Below are 11,070 nucleotides of genomic sequence, written 5' to 3' on the forward strand. Positions count from 1 at the left end.
CTCATTAAATATCGAAATTAGAAGATAAATGCACTATTTTTAATTATTGGAAATGCGTTTTTCTAAGGTTACATAAAATTTGGGATTGACTGTATAGCCAATACATCCTTAAATCGTTCCATTCGTCCAGTTCCGTTCTTCGACTCTAAATCTGACACTGAACGACATCCGAGGAACGTATTATCCTAACGAATTTTTTATCGTACAGTCGAGATCGTTTCTTTATCGAATCACTGACATTTTGAACGCACGTGTGCTCTCATGGGGTGCAAATATAAATATCGGTAATTCCGTCCTTTAAAGGTTTCTATCGTGTTGCCGCGTCGCGCGAGCTCTTCTCCTTTGACTTTGACACGATAACGGAGACCTATGCCGACGAGCACGAGCTCCGTTTTACCCGTGAACATGAGAAAACTTTGTTTGCCGTCAGAGCGTCCCTTCGAAGGGATCGGTGGTAGTGAACGAAGTTAAGGAAGGACGCGCGTACGACGTACGTCCTCGTCGATGTAAAATTAACGAGCTCGACGACGTCGATCTGTCGTCTTCGATACTTTCCAGCGTCGTGTATTTTTGTTCTTTGATTGATCCGCAGTGAAAGCGAAAAAAGTGCGATCGTGTCATTAAGTTTCACCGCGCTTCTGCATTTTCCTCGCGCCGACAGGAAACGAGAAAATTGTAGACAGGTTTTAATAAAACGAGAGATCGAAACCGATGACGTCGGGTAATTCAGGTTCCGTAGTTAAGTCCATAATTCAGACGCGACATCGTCTAATTATACCGATCGGTACAACGTACCGAATCTTCATAAGCGTGAGCGTCGCGTATCTGCGAGTCCGAACAACGTCTCGTTTGCACGGTGACTTTTTACTCAGGCTGGCCTTCGAGGACGAAGGCTCACGACCCGAGATACTGAAAAATCGGAACAGAAAAGATCCTTGGATAAGCGTTGCCAAGAATTTTTGCACTGAGAACGCTTTCTATCGGATTTCCGGTCATTCCGAACGAGATAAAAACGGTCGTAATCGATGACTCCTGTTTAGTCGTATCTCTCTTGTCTTTTAAAATCGTTTCTACTGAAGACACGGAGAAACTATGACGAAGTTCGTTGTTATCTGTCCGTGGGAAATGTTAGAACGATTAGATTTTCTCCGCATATTTGCTCCTTTGTTTCGAAGATTTGTATCGTGAATCAGTAAATGAATCTTATAAAGAAAAGCGCATTATTTATACGTGACGCATCATGAGAAATGCACCTGAGACTCGATAGAATGGAATCAGGATCATTGGCAAAGCTCGAATTCTTCCCGGATGCACTTACGTAGACTTGAAATTAAAATTCTGTATTTCGAAGTCGATGATTTTCATCGATCCTTGATCGATGACGTACGAAAAGATGGTGTTTACGCGTGGCAGACCGAACGAGGGACCGTCGGGACACTCTGTGCACTCGTGAACGAGCATGTGCGCAAGAATGTGGTGCACCGAGACGGTCGCGAGGGAATGCCTGCCGCTTTCACGTGTACACGCGATCGTGCGCACGGTTTCACGGGTTATTTGCATAGTCTGCTCGAGCGTCTGGTGGCCGGGAGCTGACTACGAATTCTTGCTAGGGCAGCTCCCCATGTCAAGTGCAGCTAATTCATCCCGTCGACTGCCAGGGGCTCCAGCCCCGGTCTGGTCCTCGGCAACCCTTCCGATATCAACGGCCAGCGAGGAAAACCGGTATTAAAAAGTAGACGAAGAATATACGATTTTTTAATCGTACTCGTTTAATTACTGTACACGTAGAAATTCTAGTAATTAATGACAAATCAGTGGAATTAATTTTAAACGTATGAAACATTCTCAGTCCTCGAGCTTTTATACAACGAGGGTTTGTTTTATATCCTGGTTAATAAGAAATGAGATTTGAATATCGCTCGGTCTCGTACTAAAGTAGACGTCGACCGGATCGAACCGAGGACTTATGACACAACTCCGTAGTCTTCTTGGTAGTCTCGTGGCCTCGATAGCTTTATCGACGCGTCGCAAAATACCGAGCAAACATTCAGAATAGAAATGAAATTCGCGCGAAACGTACGATCGAAATAGGCTTCTTAACCGTCTACCGAAATACTGTTGGTCGTTCGTAGCACTGGAAAAAATGTACTTCTATAAACGGTAGGCTTGTACGTTCATGGGAAACGTGGAAGAGTCTGCCGAACGTTTTCGTTACAATACGTTGTTTTGCACGTGGTACAAAAGGTAATTGTTTCACGTGTGTAAAACGTGTTTTTATCCCGTTAAGTGGAGCATGTCAGACCATGATGAACTGTTGTAACTAACGGAAATACTGGGTCGTTTCGCGAACTTTTGACGAACCCAGTTGCTCGTAAAACTGTGACTGATAAAATCGATAAGCCGCGCGTACGTACAGACCCGGTTTTACACACGTTTAATTGTTAACTAAAATCGTCGAGAGAGAAACGGTTTGGTGGTCGTCGTGTGCTCGACGAAAAGCTCTTTGAAAAATGAGAGACGAGGCGGTGTCCCGGCTAAGAATAGCCGACGGTCCCTCCGCGAAAGGCTCTCTGGTCGGAGGCGTGAAACGAATTCGCCTAGGAGGCGACGGTTTATGGCACACGCGTCGATTGACCTACATCGTTGTGTCACGGGAAGAGATGCCTGGGGCTGAATTACCGGAACACCGACCGAGGGCAATGGTCGAGCGTGAGGGTGACTTAATTAGCCAATTATTGTCATCGCAAACGGGACGAGCAGGGGGGGACAAAAGGAGCACACGGCCACCGGGCCTAACGACCACCCGTCGTCGCGACGGTCCTATGGTCAAACGTTCGACAAAGAAAATTGACCCTGCGGAAAATTGCCAAGTGCGAAACCTGTGAAACGGTCGTGTACAGCGGCCGTACGCTTGTAAAGTCAATTTCTACCGTAAACGTGTGAAACGGTGATTCTGAACAGATTGAAACAAACGTCAAAGTGCAGAGTACATGATTTACGACCGACAGTAAAGACCGAACATTTCGATTTATACGTCTAATCGACGATCAGTGTCGTAAATTAAAAATTTGACGTATAAATCGTGTCCTCGAAACAACGTATACCCTATTTCTATTTAACGAGCATCCGTGCGGTTTACGCTCGGCCCCGGGTAAATTCAGGACAAAGCGCGTAGACGTCAGCTTCATCCTTGAACCGAGACCGTTCGGATTTTCCAGGCTCCTCTCGTAAACCGGGCCAAAGTTTACGCGTTCCCGTGCAATTTTCACGGTGGGTCGCGTTCAGGGAGATATGCGTCCATGGGTCGGAGGCGTGAAAATTCGAAACAGATGTCGGGGAATGAAAGTAGATACAAGACGAGTTCGAGGAAACTCGACGTCCTTTGGGATCCTTGTCAGCCATTGCGTGGCTCATTGGCGCACGTGCTCGCGTCGTAATGCATATCTCGACACCGAGATGGCAAACGGAATCTGTCTACTGCGAGACGTTAATTACTAAGCGTGTTCATACGCTCGCAGGCATCCAACGTGGTAACATTTGATATTCGATGAAGGAGAAGTCCTATTGAGAGTGCGAATGGATATTAAATAAATGAATACACCGACTGGTCATATTTATTTTATATGTACGTCGAGGAAAAATTCTTATAATAGGAACAAAAGAATAAATGTTTTTCGATACTTAATATCGAAAGATGAACGCCGCATGATTATAGCGGCGACCTTGACAGTCCAGAGGAAGTGAAAGAAAAAGAGAAAGGACGATGGTTACTGGTTGCGCGTGTATATCGGTTCTGCTGTCACCGATTTCCGGCTTGGTTTCGACAAGATATCGGACCAACCGGTCAGTGAAAAATACAAGTTCCATCGACGCCCAGCTGATATGCACGGCAACGATTCATTCATTCATTCACACCAGTTCTCGTTCTCTCTCTCTCTCTCCTTTTCCACCGGTTTGATCTCTCTCTCTCTGTTTCTCTTCCTACGCGAACAGACGGATTTGTGCCTAGCCCCTTTCTCGATCTCATGTCAGCTGCTCCACCGTTATTTATTGATCGCGAACCATTCGGGGATTTCTGTTACTGGTAAACACACGCGTGTTGGTACAACAAGTACCTACGCGCGTCGAATGTTTGCGCTCGAAAGTATGCATAATATTATGGAAAAATATTTGCCATCGCTAATGGAACGGTCTCTGCTTCGATGACTGTAGACGGTTCGAAAGGTTCGCTGGAAACGATTATATCTAACAAATGTCGATTATTCGTTGTAAACGAATGATCCGTGAAACGGCCGCGAAGTCGAGTGCCGCGTCGATCACGAAAATAACATCGCCGGACGTGTACGGGCTGTTTCATTTGAAATTCATCGATCGACTGACCGCGCGTGGCTATACGCGGCCGTAAAAACGGAGCGACCGATAATGTAAGAATGGATCTGCGTTCTGAATCTAGTTCATAACCGAGTATAATAGCGGCGGTTGCGACACAGTGGAAACCGGGGTACCAGCGGAAATTTCTAAGACGATCCGAGGACGCGATCGACAAAAGCGGAAAACGCGAACCGTCGCAATTGTTTCTGTTTGAACAAAAGACGTGTCTAGGAATTCCTAGGGACTCCCCAGGAGTTCTTTTTCTTCCGATTGCAGTCGAGGATTTTTGAAACACGAACACGTCTCGAACCTTGCAATTAAAATTAATTAATAATATAATATAAAATAATATTAATAATTTAAAACAACAATTATTTATGTGGGATCTTAGAAAAATAGACAATCTTTCACGTTAATATTTGCTATATTTATATTCTTACAATATGTAAATTATGTAAATCCCTAGGAGTTCCTAACGGGGAAAACATCGGGAAAACGCTTGTTCTTGTTCGATGCAAAAACGGCAATTGTACGTACGATGTGAATGGGAAGAGGCGAATCGTTAAAAATATTCGGAGAGCAAAACCAGTTTTTATATCGTTGATGTCATTTCATTGAACCGCAGCGATATCACGTCGACCTGTTGCATCTTTCAACCGATGATCGAATCGATTCCGCGTTTACGCGATAATTGGTACGAGCGTAAAGGAATTCGTAGCAAATGTACATCGAATTTTAAATGATCGAGAAACTAGTCCTTTCCAATTACGTGCTCCAGCAGCACGCGTCTATGTTTGAAACATTAATTATCCTGTTTAATTAGATTTAATTAAAATCGAACATTAATACGTCGTCTATGACCCAGAAAATCATCGACTATAATCATCGCCTAATAATCAGAGCTAAAAATTATACAGAGCGATGAAATGTTTCCTCGGTTGTTACAATTAATTATAAAATCTTTCGTCTGACATTAGAATATCGTTTCTTGTAGTACTTTCGTTCGTTCCTTCGACTCGAACTCGTAGCTAAACACTGTTTGTTGGAGCCCCAGCAAACGTTACGTCGACGAGACTAGCCGACATAGAAACAAGAAACTCGGTCAAGAAGCGACCCATTGAAAATCGTGCGAGGAGACTGTTCGAAACCGACGCATACCTTCGGTAAACATGAAAAGGTATGGGAACGTCGGAGCGGCGAAGTAGCCACGTTTCGTCTCTGTTTCATTACGTACGTACGTACACGCGCCCATGCCGAACCTGGAGGATCGATAGCACGCCAGTTTTTCAAGCCCGGCCGCCTATTTCCATCTCGCTTTTGACATTGAATTCGCGTCGTGTCGCGAGGAACAAAAGGAGATAGGGTCAGCGCGCGCGGCGCGGTGGAAGAAACACGAGCGCCGATGTACCTGCATGAACGTGACGAGGAACGGCTCCGTGGGAAAAAGAAAAAAATAAAAAGAATTTTCCCGGTCTCGAATCGTTTATCCTCGCCGTCGAAGAGAAATGGAAACGGCGAATTCGTCTAAATTGGGACACGCGCACAGTTTCACGTGCATCTGTCGAATAATTTTGCATGCTCGCTGAGCACGTGCTGCAATTCGAGGGTACACGTTTCTCGAGAAACGGGAAACCGTTTCGACAGACAATTAATTAATAAAATGTATGAAACGAGTTTCTCTCTTAAGTCGTATTTTTTTAAGTTGGAGTCGTGGCACTCCGCATGAATCTGAGAAACGTATTGTTTTAATATTAAAATCAGGGGGTTTCGAAATACAGTGGCTGAGAATTTATAATGATAGGCAGGAAAATACAGAGTAAATATCTTCGAAGAATGACGCGACGAGGACGATCTTTTAGTGTTTCGTCGACGAGAAGTTACCAAAGAATATTAAATGGTTTACGTACTTTAGAAAGAGTGTTAATTTCCTGTGCTGCCAACAGACGAATCGACGCCATGTGGCGTGGCACATGGCAGTCTCGTGAATAAATAACGTTGCTTCCCTTTATTTCTTCTTCCTTAGAGAACTATTTATCCCGTCGTTTTATTGACTCGAGTCTATTCGTGACGGCGATGCTACGAAGGAAACTGGAATTTCGATATCAGTTTCTCATATTGTTGCCCGTGTATAAAATACTGCTTCGATCCACGGTCCATAGATAGCCCGGTTAACCGTATCTCTTCTCTTTTCGAAACGGTCGCGTAGTCATAAAAGGCTGGACAGGAAAACAAGCGCGGAAAATGTCATGGCCTCGTCTCCTCGAGCTTGTATTGAGCCACCGAGCGTGTATAAATACGTACACGGCGTTAAGCAATTTCGCTGAACGCGTTTCGAATCGTTTCACCGTCGTCGATGATACAAGTCCTTTTTAAATCGTTTCTATTAGCCTCCTATCCTTTTGCTCCGTAAACCGACGATAAGATTATGCAATTTTCTCTAGTATTATTTGTTTATGCGCATATCAACGTACTCGACGATAAAAAATATTTGTGAACTGATCATGTTTTACGGAATAGTGTAACAAAGTTTTGTCAGAATTTTTATCAGATTCTGCGAGCGTTCATCAAACTGATCCCCGTTTTATCCCGCGAATCTGAATGTATCCACGTAACGTTTCTCTCGCCGTCGGGGAAAACGAATCGCTTCCGTTATCGACTCGATTTCGGCTAGTCTAACAGCGGGCGGATAAATGAACAGCTGGTTAAATTAAAACCGAGAATGGAGGGGAACGAAAAACGGCTGTCGAAAGCTACTAGAAAATGGTGTTCCATCGTTCCGTTATCGTTGCTGTGGAAAGATAAACGACGCGAGAGAAGAGAGATAACGCGGTCGGTCCTACGGTGGAGAAATAATTTTTTATCTAACGCGTTCGTGAGATTATTCGAGAGAGACGGACCGCGAGGAGGCAGGCGGTAGGTGGATCGTAGAAAGTAAACGAACTTGCCGCCGCGTCCGACCGCGGAACTGCACGGGAGATCGGAGTTTCCTGAAAGAAAAATTCGTCAACCCTTTTGCGAAGAGACTTCGTTCGTTTCGCTCGAACGGTCAAATGATCGGATCAAAGTTTCCCTTGCGAGACTCGATGATTCTAAATCCGTTCTTCGATGCTTTCGCGTCTGTACGCTTATGGATCGGCAGAGAATTTTTCTGGAGCACCGGGACAGTCGAGTTCCTCGGTGTGCAATCGGAACGATTTGAAATTTTAATTTGTAACGGGCGTAGAACGCACCCTCGCCGCTACTCGCTCGCGCGGGTCGCGATAAGCGAAAGAATTTTCTGCACGCGACCACGCGACAGTATTGATCAAAACGAAACTTGAGGTTTGCGACTCGTGGTTGTTACAACCCCTTCTACGTTTGAAACGCGAGCAGGAACGGAGGCTCGAATAACTGCGCTCGTGAATTCAATCCCTCCTGACTTCCAACTTTTCTTACCCACACGTACACACGCCTGTGCTTCCTCGGTAATTCGAAAGCGAGCAATTCTTTTCCTCCGAAGTTTAATAAGTCCGACTCGACGTAAAGCTTGAAACACGTACGAACAGGTGTTCGTACGACTCGTAAAATAAAATCCTAAGACTGTGAAACTATTATTCGCTGCTCGTTTCCCTGCGTTCTCGAAATGATCGAGTCAGTTCGACTCGAGATTTATCGACGATTCATTTCCGACGGCTACGAACAACGGCGCCGTCAGACATCGCCGACAATTCGTGCTTTTGTTACTCCATCGGCAACGATTTTATGAAGCTGTTCGTTTTATGAAACGTCTCTAAACTCGATTCACGAACGGAAGTCGTCGGAAACGATCATCGATGATCTCGAAGCGACCGCGTCGAGACACGGTCTAGAGTGCCAAGGGAGGCGCGATTGCGAATTTGCTTTTAGAGGCGAGGGAAACGAGAAAAGAGCGGAAAAAGCGAGAGTGAAGAGAAGAGGAGCCGTTGTTCGCGTGGGCAGAGGCAGGCCGCTTATCGTCCGTTGAACAACCGATATGCGAGCAACGCGTCTCCACTCGAGATGCGTTTCGGGTGATCGATCTCATGTGAAAACGGCCAGGCCCGACAGGGCCGGACAACGAGCACTATCGAAACCAACACAGATTTCGAGTCATTTTAACTTTAATTTTATTAACGGGTAGAACCCTTTTTGTTACATAAATAATAGTAATTAATACAGTTCTGTGCAGCAGAATAACAATAAATAAAATAAGACAACAAGAAACATGGAAAAATAGTAGAGTTGAGGTAGATATCAGTTAAGGGAAGTAAGTGACTTTAATTCCGAACACCCGATTGCCCGCATCGTGTGCTCAGAATCAACGAACGACGTAATGTCTGTCCTCTTGCGATCAAATAGTTCGAATCATTCGTGCGATTAATATTGGCACTTCGAATATTCAGTATTTTCAATGATCTCAGATGAACGATGGATTTTGCGGTTTTCCTATGTAGATATTAAATGGTTAGGAGTTTGTACATAAGGAATTGTATGGATGATAGGTGAGGATGGATCGACTAAAACGAATCCTACTTGCAAGTCTGCAGTTTTTAAACAGAATTCAAATGTAAATTTATTTAGAGTCTAGATACAGCAGATAGGTAATTGGAACGGTGTTCAAAGCGCTTGTCGTTCGTCGCTGAAAGTTAAAGTGTGGTCACGCTCTCGGACGAGGAAGCTGTCGGTGGCAGCCGGTCGGTTCGTTTTCACGCACCGAACGACATAACGACACGACCACGTTCCTTCTCCTTCTCCTCCTTCTTCTTCTTCTTCGTCCTCCGTTTTTTCCCTACTTTTTCTTCTCTTTTACCTGATCTCGAGTAGTACGCTGGACCCTTGGATAACGCGAGTCTCTACGACGCGGTTTCTGTTACACGCGAATTTGTTTCTCACCGTGTAATTGTATGTCGGATCGGCGAACGTAGGAAGCGGAAGAGAGCGACGCGTTAAGGTTCGTTACAACCTTGTTACGAGATAGACGGTCGCGAAACGGGAGTAGTGACACCGTATGAACAACGTAATTCTTATAAATCTATTCTCGATTGTAATATAATATTTCCAATGGAATTAAGTAACGTATGATTTAATTATTGTACGGATTAAAACAACGCGGCTCACGTCGACCGGCACCGCTCGCATTAAGCGACTCATTAAACGAATTATCAATTTATTTAATTTAAATACGGTTTCCGATGCAACTTCTTTTACATCTCGATCGAAGTTTGAGCGAATTGTTAAATCGTCGTCTCGAGATGTAAGAGAGTTCGAATAAAAAAAGAAAAAACGTGAATAGAAAAGAACTGAAATCTTGAGACGTAGCGGAATAAACGTGCACCCGTGCATGGCAACGAGGATAATACAGCTAGTTTTTCAGTTTTACTTTGACCGAATCGCTGGTTACATTTTTCTCGGATGAAAACAAGAGTACAATCGGTCCAGCGTTTCGTGACAGCGAGCTCCTAGCGGACGTTCGAATTCCGCGATTGCGTTAATCGTAAAAAGCATACGAAGCAATTAAGTACTCACAATTGATGTTGCCGGGTCAGCATGATCTCGTCCGAGTAACAGTCACGGATTCGTGCATTTGTACGAGGAGACGATGCGACGAACGCGAACGCGCACGTTCGCTCGGAGCACGGTCGTTCAAAGTTTAACACTAATTTTTAAACGAGAACTCGCTCGGGCGACCGAGGCCGTAAGTTCCGCATCGGCGATATCACACGCGAGTCGTGTACGAGCGCGCACCTCGCGACACTTTCGTATACGGATCACGACGGATCCTGATAACAGTTCACGTTCGTAACACCACTCGGTTTGACATAATTTATCTGGTGACCCCACGACTGGCTGGCTGGCTGGTTGCTCGTCGTCGGCCGACGCAAAGCAACGCAGAGAGCTCGCTGACCGAACCGGATGGTGGGGATGTGTCAGGGAACAGAGAAGCTACATAGACGTTCTCGTGGTTTGTGAGTTTCAAGGTAAAATCGAATTCTTGATTGGCCGGATACATCTTTCACTTCTCTGCTCCTGGTTTTCTTGTATCACAAATCCAAATTTAATTCTAATTCCATCGAGATTCACTGCTCGTTATAGATTAGTTTTTAATTCGATAAAATACGATCTTCTTCGTCGTAATGTCGTACCCGTGATTAATGCTCGGCTTCCGTTTCAATGCGACTTTGTAAAATTTAGGTATTTCGTTCACGTAACGACATGTATAATTAAAAATTAGCGCATATATACTTCTTGCGCCCAGTGTCGTAAGATTTTAGGAATATCAATCTAGCGCCGTGCGTTGAGCAATAGTAGAACTTCAGGTTTTAGTTGCAGGATTTTTAAAATATTAAGAACATCTTTTTAAATAAGATTTGTTTATACGTTGTAAAATAGTCCATGAAACCGTATTAAAAACTTTGAAACATTAAGAAAATACAAAAGAAACAATTAATATTCATGAAATTCAAAATGTCGAATTCATTTTTGTCCAGTATTGCTTTACATGATTTTAAACATTTTTCTCTGTCTGTTACAGATATTTCTCAGAGCTGATAGAAATAATGAAGAGAGCCCTTTGCACTTCTTACGAAACCAGTGTCAGTGATAAAATTAACAGTGATACATTTATAAGCAGTACTTAAACAATCTTCTTTGTACAATTATTGTATAACTAGAAAAACTTGATTAATAAACAATTAGTTTAAA

At 44.1% G+C, this 11,070-nt stretch overlaps 1 protein-coding gene and 1 long non-coding RNA gene across 2 annotated transcripts in view; one reads left to right on the top strand and one right to left on the bottom strand.

Annotated features, from left to right (window-relative positions):
• LOC108631484 (uncharacterized) overlaps window positions 1-10,241 on the bottom strand; it is a 22,293-nt gene extending 12,052 nt beyond the window's left edge. Inside the window, exon 1 of the mRNA XM_026818923.1 lies at window positions 9,895-10,241. The gene's annotated coding sequence lies outside the window, so the exon portion shown is untranslated. The remainder of the gene's footprint in view (window positions 1-9,894) is intronic.
• The window catches only part of LOC113465139 (uncharacterized), a 64,203-nt gene extending 53,154 nt beyond the window's left edge, over window positions 1-11,049 (top strand). The window contains exon 3 of the long non-coding RNA XR_003389965.1: window positions 10,901-11,049. This is a non-coding gene — a long non-coding RNA (uncharacterized LOC113465139). The remainder of the gene's footprint in view (window positions 1-10,900) is intronic.
• The last annotated feature ends 21 nt before the right edge of the window (window positions 11,050-11,070 follow it).

This window comes from Ceratina calcarata, unplaced genomic scaffold, assembly GCF_001652005.2.
Source record: "Ceratina calcarata isolate Rehan_Ccalc_2016 unplaced genomic scaffold, ASM165200v1 scaffold90, whole genome shotgun sequence".
Classification (NCBI taxonomy): Eukaryota; Metazoa; Arthropoda; class Insecta; order Hymenoptera; family Apidae; genus Ceratina; species Ceratina calcarata.